Below are 13,941 nucleotides of genomic sequence, written 5' to 3' on the forward strand. Positions count from 1 at the left end.
ACACGGGCGTGCAGGCGCAGTGGTTTTCAGACTTTAAAGTCGGAAATTCCAGAAGTGAACCGGAGGCGGGGCCAGAGCATCAGTGAGTGGCTGCGCAGGCACAGGATGTCTGCGGGGGACCATTAGAAGCCCCGGGTAGGTTCAACTCATTTTCCCCCGACCCCCCCCCTACAGTATCCAAACTCAATTGTTAAGGTAGCCATACACTGGTCGATTTGCCATCGGATCGACCAACAGATAGATCCCTCTCTGATCGAATCTGATCAGAGAGGGATCGTATGGCTGCCTTTACTGCAAACAGATTGTGAATTGATTTCAGTATGAAATTGATTCACCATCTGTGAAGCTGCCCCCCGGGCCCCCCTGCATACATTACCTGATCCGGCCGGCGCGAGTCCCCCGGTCTCCGCTGTCTTCTTCTCCGCGCTCGGCTATAGCTTTACTGAACTTCCTGCCGGGGGAAGTTTAAACAGTAGAGGGCGCTCTACTGTTTAGACTTCCTGCCGGGACAAGAAGAGGTGAAGCCTGTCGGACTCGGAGCCCAGCGGAGAAGAAGACAGCGGAGAGAGCGGGGACTCGCACCGGCGGAGTAAGTAATGTATTGCCGCTAGCGTCGGCCGTCGGGCATTTTAACGCCGTTATCGATGCACTCCCGACCCGCTGGCTATCGTGCAAAATCTTCCGCACGGTCGGCTTGACTGGAATCGACGAGAACGATTGATTTCGGATGGAAATTGATCATTCTGTCAGCGTTTGCGCAACGATTTCACAGCAGATTCGATCACAGTGATCGAATCTGCTGTATATCGGCGGGAAAATCGTAAGGTGTATGGGCCCCTTTACAGTAGTTAGTAGAAATCTGATGGAACTGACAGGTGTTTGACCAGTCCATCTCCTCATGGGGGATTCTCAGTATTTAATTTTGTTTTTACAAAAGCTCTCTCTGGAAAACATCTATGCAAAGATGCAGCCCACCCCTGAGGGTAGATGGGCTAGTCCAAAAACTGTCAGTTCTGTCAGATGTCTACTACCTATTGTAAGTGACACTGCGTGACTGCAACATAGGAGAAAAGTAATTTATAGCAGATGTACTTTTGATTTATGTGTTTTCTTGTATTTTAAATTTTACAATTTGTTTTGCCATAGTGCTCCTTTGAGGCAGTGTTCCCCAACACTTTAGAGTAGATGTGGTCGGTGGTGTTTGATAAGGGAGTGCAGGGTATAGATGTGGTCGGTGGTGCTTGATAAGGGAGTGAAGGGTGTAGATGTGGTCGGTGGTGCTTGATAAGGCTGTGAAGGGTGTAGATTTGACCAGTGGTGCTTGATAAGGTGTGCAGGGGGTAGATGGGGTTAGTGGTGCTTGATAAGAGTGTGCAGGGTGTAGATGTAGTCGGTGGTGCTTGATAAGGGTGTGCATGGTGTAGATGTGGTCAGTGGTGCTTGATAAGGGTGTGCATGGTGTAGATGTGGTCGGTGGTGCTTGATAAGGGTGTGCAGGAGGTAGATGTGTTTGGTGGTACTTGATAAGGGTGTACAGGGTGTAGATGTGGTCGATGGTGCTTAATAAGGGTGTGCATGGTGTAAATGTGGTTGGTAGTTCTTGATAAGGGTGTGCAGGGTGTAGATGTGGTCGGTGGTGCTTGATAAGGCTGTGCAGAGTGTAGATGTGGTCAGTGGTGCTTGATAAGGGTGTGCAGGGAGTAGATGTGGTCGGCGGTGCTTGATAAGGGTGTGCAGGGTGTAGATGTGGTCAGTGTTGCTTGATGAGGGTGTGCCGAGTGTAGGTGTGGTTGGTGGTGCTTGATAAGGGTGTGCAGGGTGTAGATGTAGTCGGTGGTGCTCGATAAGGGTGTGCATGGTGTAGATGTGGTCAGTGGTGCTTGATAAGGGTGTGCATGGTGTAGATGTGGTCGGTGGTGCTTGATAAGGGTGTGCATGGTGTAGATGTGGTCGGTGGTGCTTGATAAGGGTGTGCAGGAGGTAGATGTGTTTGGTGGTACTTGATAAGGGTGTGCATGGTGTAGATGTGGTCAGTGGTGCTTGATAAGGGTGTGCATGGTGTAGATGTGGTTGGTAGTGCTTGATAAGGGTGTGCAGGAGGTAAATGGGGTCGGTGGTGCTTGATAAGGGTGTGCATGGTGTAGATGTGGTTGGAAGTGCTTGATAAGGGTGTGCAGGGTGTAGATGTGGTCGGTGGTGCTTGATAAGGATGTAAAGGGTGTAGCTGTGGTCAGTGGTGCTTGATAAGGGTGTGCAGGGTGTAGATGTGGTCAGTGTTGCTTGATAAGGGTGTGCCGAGTGTAGGTGTGGTCGGTGGTGCTTGATAAGGGTGTGCATGGTGTAGATGTGGTCAGTAGTGCTTGATAAGGGTGTGCATGGTGTAGATGTGGTCGGTGGTGCTTGATAAGGGTGTGCATGGTGTAGATGTGGTCGGTGGTGCTTGATAAGGGTGTGCATGGTGTAGATGTGGTCGGTGGTGCTTGATAAGGCTGTGCATGGTGTAGATGTGGTCGGTGGTGCTTGAAAAGGGTGTGCATGGTGTAGATGTAGTCGGTGGTGCTTGATAAGGGTGTGCATGGTGTAGATGTGGGCAGTGGTGCTTGATAAGGGTGTGCATGGTGTAGATGTGGTCGGTGGTGCTTGATAAGGGTGTGCAGGGTGTAGATGTGGTCAGTGGTGCTTGATAAGGGTGTGCATGGTGTAGATGTGGTTGGTAGTGCTTGATAAGGGTGTGCAGGAGGTAGATGTGTTTGGTGGTACTTAATAAGGGTGTACAGGGTGTAGATGTGGTCAGTGGTGCTTGATAAGGATGTAAAGGGTGTAGATGTGGTCAGTGGTGCTTGATAAGGGTGTGCAGGGTGTAGGTGTAGATGTGGTCAGTGGTGCTTGATAAGGGTGTGCATGGTGTAGATGTGGTTGGTAGTGCTTGTTAAGGGTGTGCAGGAGGTAGATGGGGTCGGTGGTGCTTGATAAGGATGTAAAGGGTGTAGATGTGGTCAGTGGTGCTTGATAAGAGTGTGCATGGTGTAGATGTAGTCAGTGGTGCTTGATACGGGTGTGCAAGGTGTAGAAGTGGTCGGTGGTGCTTGATAAGGGTATGCAGGAGGTAGATGTGTTTGGTGGTACTTGATAAGGGTGTGCATAGTGTAGATGTGGTTGGTAGTGCTTGATAAGGGTGTGCAGGGTGTAGATGTGGTCAGTGGTGCTTGATAAGGATGTAAAGGGTGTGGATGTGGTCAGTGGTGCTTGATAAGGGTGTACAGGGTGGAGATTTGGTTGGTGGCAGTTGATAAGTGTGTGCAGGGGGTAGATGGGGTCGGTGGTGCTTGATAAGGATGTAAAGGGTGTAGATGTGGTCAGTGGTGCTTGATAAGGGTGTGCATGGTGTAGATGTGGTTGATGGCAGTTGATAAGGGTGTGCAGGGGGTAGATGTAGTCGGTGGTGCTTGATAAGGCTGTGCAGAGTGTAGATGTGGTCAGTGGTGCTTGATAAGGATGTAAAGGGTGTAGATGTGGTCAGTGGTGCTTGATAAGGGTGTGCAGGGTGTAGATGTGGTCAGTGGTGCTTGATAAGGATGTAAAGGGTGTAGATGTGGTCAGTGGTGCTTGATAAGGGTGTGCAGGGTGTAGGTGTAGATGTGGTCAGTGGTGCTTGATAAGGGTGTGCATGGTGTAGATGTGGTTGATGGCAGTTGATAAGGGTGTGCAGGGGGTAGATGTAGTCGGTGGTGCTTGATAAGGGTGTGCATGGTGTAGATGTGGTCAGTGGTGCTTGATAAGAGTCTGCATGGTGTAGATGTGGGCAGTGGTGCTTGATAAGGGTGTACAGGGTGTAGATGTGGTCAGTGGTGCTTGATAAGGATGTAAAGGGTGTAGATGTGGTCAGTGGTGCTTGATAAGGGTGTGCAGGGTGTAGGTGTAGATGTGGTCAGTGGTGCTTGATAAGGGTGTGCATGGTGTAGATGTGGTTGGTAGTGCTTGTTAAGGGTGTGCAGGAGGTAGATGGGGTCGGTGGTGCTTGATAAGGATGTAAAGGGTGTAGATGTGGTCAGTGGTGCTTGATAAGAGTGTGCATGGTGTAGATGTAGTCAGTGGTGCTTGATACGGGTGTGCAAGGTGTAGAAGTGGTCGGTGGTGCTTGATAAGGGTATGCAGGAGGTAGATGTGTTTGGTGGTACTTGATAAGGGTGTGCATAGTGTAGATGTGGTTGGTAGTGCTTGATAAGGGTGTGCAGGGTGTAGATGTGGTCAGTGGTGCTTGATAAGGATGTAAAGGGTGTGGATGTGGTCAGTGGTGCTTGATAAGGGTGTACAGGGTGGAGATTTGGTTGGTGGCAGTTGATAAGTGTGTGCAGGGGGTAGATGGGGTCGGTGGTGCTTGATAAGGATGTAAAGGGTGTAGATGTGGTCAGTGGTGCTTGATAAGGGTGTGCATGGTGTAGATGTGGTTGATGGCAGTTGATAAGGGTGTGCAGGGGGTAGATGTAGTCGGTGGTGCTTGATAAGGCTGTGCAGAGTGTAGATGTGGTCAGTGGTGCTTGATAAGGATGTAAAGGGTGTAGATGTGGTCAGTGGTGCTTGATAAGGGTGTGCAGGGTGTAGATGTGGTTGATGGCAGTTGATAAGGGTGTGCAGGGAGTAGATGTGGTCGGCGGTGCTTGATAAGGATGTAAAGGGTGTAGATGTGGTCAGTGGTGCTTGATAAGGGTGTGCAGGGAGTAGATGTGGTCGGGGGTGCTTTATAAGGGTGTGCAGGAGGTAGATGTGGTTGGTAGTGCTTGATAAGGGTGTGCATGGTGTAGATGTGGTTGGTGGTGCTTGATAAGGGTGTGCAGGAGGTAGATGGGGTCGGTGGTGCTTGATAAGGGTGTGCAGGGTGTTGATCTGGTCAGTGGTGCTTGATATGGGTGTGCATGGTGTAGATGTGGTTGATAGTGCTTGATAAGGGTGTACAGGGTGTAGATGTGGTTGGTAGTGCTTGATAAGGGTGTACAGGGTGTAGATGTGGTTGGTAGTGCTTGATAAGGGTGTGCAGGAGGTAGATGGGGTCAGTGGTGCTTGATAAGGGTGTGCAGGGGGTAGATGGGGTCGGTGGTGCTTGATAAGGGTGTACAGGGTGTAGATCTGGTCGGCGGTGCTTGATAAGGGTGTGCAGGGTGTAGATGGGGTCAGTGGTGCTTGATAAGGGTGTGCAGGGTGCAGATGGGGTCGGTGGTGCTTGATAAGGTTGTGCAGGGTGTAGATGTGGTCGGCGGTGCTTGATAAGGGTGTGCAGGGTGTAGATGCGGTCGGTGGCAGTTGATAAGGGTGTGCATGGTGTAGATGTGGTTGGTGGTGCTTGATAAGGGTGTGCATGGTGTAGATGTGGATGGTAGTACTTGATAAGGGTGTGCAGGGTGTAGATGTGGTCAGTGGTGCTTGATAAGGGTGTGCAGGGTGTAGATGTGGTCGGCGGTGCTTGATAAGGGTGTGCAGGGTGTAGATGCGGTCGGTGGCAGTTGATAAGGGTGTGCATGGTGTAGATGTGGATGGTAGTGCTTGATAAGGGTGTGCAGGAGGTAGATGGGGTCGGTGGTGCTTGATAAGGGTGTGCAGGAGGTAGATATGGTCGGTGGTGAGATGGTTTGGTACACAAATCCTTCTTGCCTCTCGTTCTGTCCATTCTCCCCCAGTCTCTCTCCCCCTGTGGCTCCCAGCTCTCTCCCAGGTTTTGTGTGGTTCTTGTCATGTAGTAAAATGTCTCACAGGGGCTACACGGAAAGGGCAGACCTGCCACACTCAGACCAATTGTTAGCGTGCCAGGCAGTGTGAATGGGGAGCAAGAACAAGGCAGCAGTGAAAGGGAATGGTCTGAGCTTCTAGGAAGGTGGGAAGAATGGCTTTTTTTTCCAGCACTGGGGAACAAAAGGTGTGTGCTAGCAAGGCGAGGTCCTTAGCGGTCACAAAACCCTCCAAAGAGCCTAGATTGACGTTCCTCCATATCCCCCATTGATTCCCAAAGCAAGGTTATTATTAAGCATTCTGGTTAACAGAGGGATAGATAATGTGTTTAGTTTGGGAGCGCAGAAAGGAGGCTGAGGGAGCGGAGGGGTGGAGGAGGCTGATTAGGGGGGATAGGCAATGTCCTGGCTGGGCTCATTCAGCGGGGAGGCTGGCAGCATCAATGCCAGGTCATTATTGCAACATGTCTAGCAATTTGCTGCGGTGACAGAAGGGGGGAAGGGACAGGAAAAAAGAGGCCTTAGAAAAGCCCCCAATCTAAGTATGGATCCAGCTGTTCTGGGATTTCATATGCTCTCATATCAGGCAAATCCTGCCAGCAATGGGGATTAGGCCTCTCCCACTGCTAAGCACGCCATGGCTGCCAGAATTAGCATGGATGTAGGTGCTTGTGCGCGCCGCAGGACGCGCCCGACGTTTTGTGTTCACATTGCAACGGCAGCCCTTCAACTTATCCCGAACACAAACAAGGAAACTGTCAGAGAGTGGCTGGCTGGATGCAGGAAAACAGGAAGACAGGGAATAGGTTGTCCTCTACTGCCATTTCTGTATGTTTGTCATGGGTGTGACATCATCACTACAGGCCTAGCAGTTCAGAGACTGGAGGCAGCGGGAACTGTGAGGCCTGAACAGGAAACCAACAACTTGAGTAGGAAAGAAAGGGCGGGGCAGACAAATGAGCTGTAAAATGAGCTTAGCGGACAGAAACACCCCCCTGGGACAAGTTGGGGATAAGCTTTTTGCTAATCCACTTCTTAGTTGTTTCAGAACCCCTTACATGTAGTAGCCACATATGAGGGTATGAATCAAAACGGCACTGTTTTTTCATTGTAAGCCATAACAGTTGCCTGGCAGCCCTGGCCATCTATTTGGCCATCTGTTTGGCTGCAGTAGTGTCTGAATCACACCAGAAACAAGCATGCAGCTAATCTTGTCAGACCCGACAATCATGTCAGAAACAACTGATCTGCTGCATGCTTGTTCTGGGGCTATGGTTAAAAGTATTAGAGGCAAAGGCAGGGCCGGCCCTAGATTTTTTGCCGCCTGAGGCAAAATTAGAAAGAATCGCCGCCCCCCCCCAGCCGTGTGTGTGTGTGTGTGGGGGGGGGCGCCGAGCTGGAGGGGTAGCGGGCAGAAAGGGGGTATTGGGCCTAGCGGCGGGGAGGGGGGTCGGACCCCCCCTCCCTCGCCTCAGTCCCCCGATCTGCGCTTTTCCTCCAGCGTTAAGTACAAGCCTGCATATGATGAAGAGGCAACGGGCGGGGGAATCACTCACCTCTTCCGCGTTCCATCGTGCGCTCCACTGACGTCACTTCCTGCAAGGCCGTCCACTGCCCGCTACCCCTCCAGCTCGGCGGGCGGCCCCCAGCGTCCATGGACAGGCGGGTGCCGCCCCCCAGATCTGCCGCCTGAGGCAAATGTTTCACCCCGCCTCATGAGCGGGCCAGCCCTGGGCAGAGGATCAGCAGGACATCCAGGCAACTGGTATTGCTTAAAAGGAAATAAATATGGCAGCCTCCATGTTCTTCTCACTTCATGTCTGCCATGAAAAAGCAAAACGCCTCTCTACAGAAATCACTACAAAGTCTAGCATGGCCCTTCTAAATTTTGCAGCTAGCATTTCATTTTTTTCTGTTGGCTTAAAAACACCTTTACCCGTGTGCAATTTACATTTTGTCCTAAGGTTTCTCCTAGATTTTTCATCTTTTCTTTAAAATATCTTTTCAGCATTTTGCAGTTGAACACGTAACAAAAGTAGTAGTACTATCAAAATTATTTTTTGTATTTTCTTGCTTACTGGAGGTTTAAAAGGAATTGTATAGACAAGGTTGGAGAAAACTAAAGAGAAAAAGTGAATTGCACTTGGGCCCTTTTTTTTTTTTTACACAATATTTCTACTCATAAATTCTGAGGATTTATCAGACACAGGTCATGAGGAATAGAAAGAACTGTTTAGACATAACACTCAGGTACACATGTAGAATTCCTTTGCTCTGTATGGGGGCAGCCGTGACACTCCTACTATTTACAGTAAGACTAGACTATCCCAAATTCATAGAGTGCTAATAATAATCTATGCGGGGAAGGCAGAGTGGCCAATCACATCGCAAACAGGAAGGAGAGAATAAACGCAGCAGAAAAAGCCCAGTATAGATAGTATTGTGTCAGTACTACTAGTAGTTGCATTATACATACTGGGGTAACATGCTAATAATTTAAAATGGGGATAAAATGAATAATGCAAGTATGTTACAGTATTAATTAGGGCCCCATAAGCTTTTAGTACACTTAAAGAGAATCTGAAGCGAAAATAATTCTTGGTTTTTACCTGCTATTTTGTTTAAGCAGTATGAGGAGAGGTGAAACGCCGCAATCCTGCGGCAAAACAAGGGCTTTATACCCCCCAAATTCCCAGGGCAAACATCCACGACTTTCAAAGTTGTGGCTTTTGCTGCCCAGGGAGGCAGAGCTTTGCACTGTAGCTCTGCCTCCATTTGTGTCAATCCACCACGGATCTCCACCTCTCTCCCGCCTCTCTCAGTGAAGGAAGACTAAGGGGGCAGGGAGAGGCGGGGATGAGTGGGGATTGACTCCAGTAGAGGCAGAGCTACAGCGCAAAGCTCTGCCTCTACCAGGAAGTGCTCCCTGCATTTTGCCCCAGAGATTTGGGGGGTATAAAGCTCTCGTTCTGCCGCGGGAATGCGGCATTTCACCTCGCCTTATACTGCTTAAACTAAATAGCAGATAAAAATCAAGTATTATTTTCACTTCAGACTCTCTTTGAAGTGGTGTTGTCGTCCCCCCAAATGTCTCCTCATCAGACACAGTAAAAAATGAATATGAAACACTATGAGACTGATCTGATGTCTTTAGAATGCATATTTGCACCTCAGAGGACAAATTAACAGTTCTACGCATAAGGTGTCCATACATGTACCAAGTTTGGTGGCCGATCGACCAATAGACATATTTCTTGACAGCCGTAAACCTCAGGCCGATTCCTAACTGCTTTCATCATGAAATCTTTCACAATCGGCATTGCGATGTGGCCTCGACGCCTAGCCACCCCTGCCCATTGTCCCCTCCAGTATACATCTTCCCCCCTGCATTACTAATTGAATGGCCACCATCTATAGATGTATGGTTCTCTAAAGCCCCCCCCCCCCCCCCCCGCTACCCTCCCTACCGATACAGCAAAAGCTTTTCTGCCTTGTTTACACAGTGTATACACCTCCAGCACAATCTGATGGTTCTGCCCGGCAATGGCAAGCTTATCAAATAGCAGCAAAATGAATGCTTAGTTCACTCTTGGGTGCTTTCTGCCTACAATTCATGCTTTGCTGATCGCCACTGCTGCACAAATAACCCTATGGGATTACTCGCACTACAGTGATTGTGGCACGCCGTCCTCTGTCCATACACGCACCCCCCCTGGTTGCCGGCATGCAGATGGGCACCTGTGTGACCTTACACACGTGCCAACGTTACTCCGGAAACCACGTGGGCGTGTGTATGGATGGTGCGTGAGCCCGGAGGCAGGGTATAGTGCACTGGGCACCGAGGGGGGCACATTGAACATTAGGAGGGACAGCATTGGGATGGCGTAGCGGCAGATGCAACATCACAAGGCCAATTCTGGATCGATTTCAGCATGATATGGGCAGCCGACAGATCTCTCTCCGATCAGATTCCATTACAGATTACTGTCTCTTGGTCGGATCTGCCCATACATTGTATGATGTGTGGACACCTTTAGTTCACACCAAAAATCGCTAATGCGACGCTATCGGAATTCTTACTGTATGAAAGTCAGAGGCGATACAGGATAAAACAATAGGATAAAATGTTAAGGCTTGGGAGGCAGTGGTGGACTTACCTCCCGCAAGCAGACACCAGAAACTGTCTATTCAATTTATACACATTTTATTGGCATACTCCAAAGGGACAGCGACTCGTTTTACAGGCAAAAACCTGCTTCCTCAGGCAATAGGGTAAAGGAGCATACAACAGAATTTGGTCCGGGTAACACCTGGCATGCAATTCAAAGAAGTGTGACCCTAGCCTAAGAAAATGCACCTAATGATAGTCAATTTGCCGCACAAAAAAATAAATAAATGCATTGGTATGCATTTTTTAGAAGTTCATTCTTTCTGCATACTGTATACATGCAATGCTTTCTTAGGGTTAAAAAAAAAAAAAAAATGCTTTTCTCTGGCATTTTTGATGCATTTTTGCCCAAATAGTGTAAAATTTTGAAAATGATTTACTTGTACTTGTTAAATATGAATATTGATTAAAAAACGCAAACGGAAACGCATGGAAAATGCATGAAAACACACATAAAAAAATGCCCACAGCAGAAAACTGACGCCACGTTCACACCATGAGGCGCAGACGGCCGTGCGTTCGTATGCGTTACGCTCCGAGCGCATGGCTGTCTGCATCTCATGATGTGAACGTGGCCTCAGTTTTCTGCTATGGGCATTTTTTGGTGCGTTTTTATGCATTTTCCATGCGTTTCCGTTTGCGTTTTTTAATCCGTGTTTCTATGCGTTGCGTGGCTGACCCATTCACTGGAAGTGAATGGGTCAGCCACGCGTTTTGGCAAAAAGTGCGTGCAGCATGTGTTCCCGGACCGCACTGGTATGAAACGCATGCAGTGTGAACATCAGACAGTGCAGTCTATGCACAATCTGATGTTGTGCGTGTCTGTCTCCTGCACGCATTGCCGAAATCCTGACGGCAACACGTGCAGTGTGAACGGGGCCTGTATGTCTGCAGCAAGGACGTGAAGAGGCAATCAGACAGCAGGTTTACATACAGAAGGATTCCTTCAGGTCTGGTTCACACCAAGCGTGCTTTTGAGCACTTTTCAAAACGCCTACAATTCAAAAAGTGCTTGGCTGCTGACCCTAAGGCCCCATTCACACTTGCGTTTTCAAAACTTGCAGTAGTGATTTTTCCACGATTTCACACGGAAAAATCACTGAACACTGCGGCGAATTTGCCACGATTGCGTTTACCGCTTCTATAGCACTGAAACGTGATCGCCAGGAAATCGCCTGAAAATGGTGCAGGTGACGCGTTTGGCGTTTTTGCCCATTTTTGGGCGATTTGCGGCAATTAGCGCAAATTGCCCTAGTAAGAAGGGGCCCATAGGGTTTCATTACGCTAGTGCTTTTAAAAAGCGCTAGCATTTGAGCGTTTTGCCGAAATCGCGGCAAAACGTTCTAGTGTAAATGGGGCCACAGAACGTGCAGGAGGTTAACTACATACAGCTCATATACTGTACATAGGGAAAGATTGCTACGCTATATGAATGTTTCCAGCAGTAACGCTACAAGCCTCAGCGCCCCCTGCAGGATGAGACTCGCCATTGCAGTGGAAATAGAACGTACAGTCACTCCAGGCTGCACAATTGAAGCAGATTATCAGCTGTCAGACTGGTTATTATGTATGAATACAATAATGTATTTATAGAGCTGGGTAATTAATGGCTGCAATTACCTTACTTTCCAAGTGCTACAAATCCCTCCTTGTGGATTGTAGTTTAATGATGTAACTGCTCAATTATACAACAAATACCTCCAAACCACTCATTATCCTGAAAGTATTAACAGCAGCCCGTAAAAAAATATACAGCAGCCCCTATACAGAATATACAGCAGCCCCCATATAAAATATACAGCAGCCCCTATACAAAATATATACAGCAGCCCCTATACAGAATATACAGCAGCCGATATACAGAATATACAGCAGCCCCCATACAGAATATACAGCAGCCCCCATACAGAATATACAGCAGCCCCTATACAGAATATACAGCAGCCGGTATACAGAATATACAGCAGCCCCCATACAGAATATACAGCAGCCCCCATACAGAATATACAGCAGCCCCCATACAGAATATACAGCAGCCCCCATACAGAATATACAGCAGCCCCCATACAGAATATACAGCAGCCCCTATACAGAATATACAGCAGCCGGTATACAGAATATACAGCAGCCGATATACAGAATATACAGCAGCCCCCATACAGAATATACAGCAGCCCCCATACAGAATATACAGCAGCCCCTATACAGAATATACAGCAGCCCCCATACAGAATATACAGCAGCCCCCATACAGAATATACAGCAGCCCCTATACAGAATATACAGCAGCCGGTATACAGAATATACAGCAGCCGATATACAGAATATACAGCAGCCCCCATACAGAATATACAGCAGCCCCCATACAGAATATACAGCAGCCCCTATACAGAATATACAGCAGCCGGTATACAGAATATACAGCAGCCCCCATACAGAATATACAACAGCCCCCATACAGAATATACAGCAGCCCCTATACAGAATATACAGCAGCCGGTATACAGAATATACAGCAGCCCCCATACAGAATATACAGCAGCCCCCATACAGAATATACAGCAGCCCCCATACAGAACACACAGCAGCCCCCATATAGAATATACAGCAGCCCCAATACAGAGTATTCAGCAGCCCCTATACAGAATATACAGCAGCCCCCATACAGAATATACAGCAGCCCTCATATAGAATATACAGCAGCCCCAATACAGAACACACAGCAGCCATTATACAGAATATACAGCAGCCCCCATACAGAATATACAGCATCCCCTATACAGAATATACAGCAGCCCCTATACAGAATATACAGCAGCCCCCATACAGAATATACAGCAGCCATTATACAGAATATACAGCAGCCCCTATACAGAATATACAGCAGCCCCCATACAGAATATACAGCAGCCCCTATACAGAATATACAGCAGCCCCTATACAGAATATACAGCAGCCCCTATACAGAATATACAGCAGCCCCCATACAGAATATACAGCAGCCCCCATATAAAATATACAGCAGCCCCTATACAAAATATATACAGCAGCCCCCATACAGAATATACAGCAGCACCTATACAGAATATACAGCATCCCCTATACAGAATATACAGCAGCTCCTATACAGAATATACAGCATCCCCTATACAGAATATACAGCAGCCCCTATACAGAATATACAGCAGCCATTATACAGAATATACAGCAGCCCCCATACAGAACGCACAGCAGCCGGTATACAGAACGTACAGCAGCCCCCATACAGAATATACAGCAGCCCCTATACAGAATATACAGCAGCCCCTATACAGAATATACAGCAGCCATTATACAGAATATACAGCAGCCCCCATACAGAATATACAGCAGCCATTATACAGAATATACAGCTGCCCCTATACAGAATATACAGCAGCCGATATACAGAATATACAGCAGCCCCCATACAGAATATACAGCAGCCCCCATACAGAATATACAGCAGCCCCTATACAGAATATACAGCAGCCGGTATACAGAATATACAGCAGCCCCCATACAGAATATACAGCAGCCCCCATACAGAATATACAGCAGCCCCCATACAGAACACACAGCAGCCCCCATATAGAATATACAGCAGCCCCAATACAGAGTATTCAGCAGCCCCTATACAGAATATACAGCAGCCCCCATACAGAATATACAGCAGCCCTCATATAGAATATACAGCAGCCCCAATACAGAACACACAGCAGCCATTATACAGAATATACAGCAGCCCCCATACAGAATATACAGCATCCCCTATACAGAATATACAGCAGCCCCTATACAGAATATACAGCAGCCCCCTCCGTAGAAGCGCCTAGACAGCGCGAAACGGCCGTCAGGCTATTCCTGCACCCAGCGCCCACCACCAGCTCACAGCTACAAGCCTCTTTTGCACGGTATGTGTTTTTCTTATATCTTGCACGCAATATGATGTAAGCACCATCTGGCAATAAACACACCAACAGCAGTGCCGACTTTGTATCCTTATTGCATCTATCCCCATATAGAATATACAGC

This window comes from Hyperolius riggenbachi, chromosome 10 (genome assembly GCF_040937935.1).
Source record: "Hyperolius riggenbachi isolate aHypRig1 chromosome 10, aHypRig1.pri, whole genome shotgun sequence".
Lineage (NCBI taxonomy): Eukaryota > Metazoa > Chordata > Amphibia > Anura > Hyperoliidae > Hyperolius > Hyperolius riggenbachi.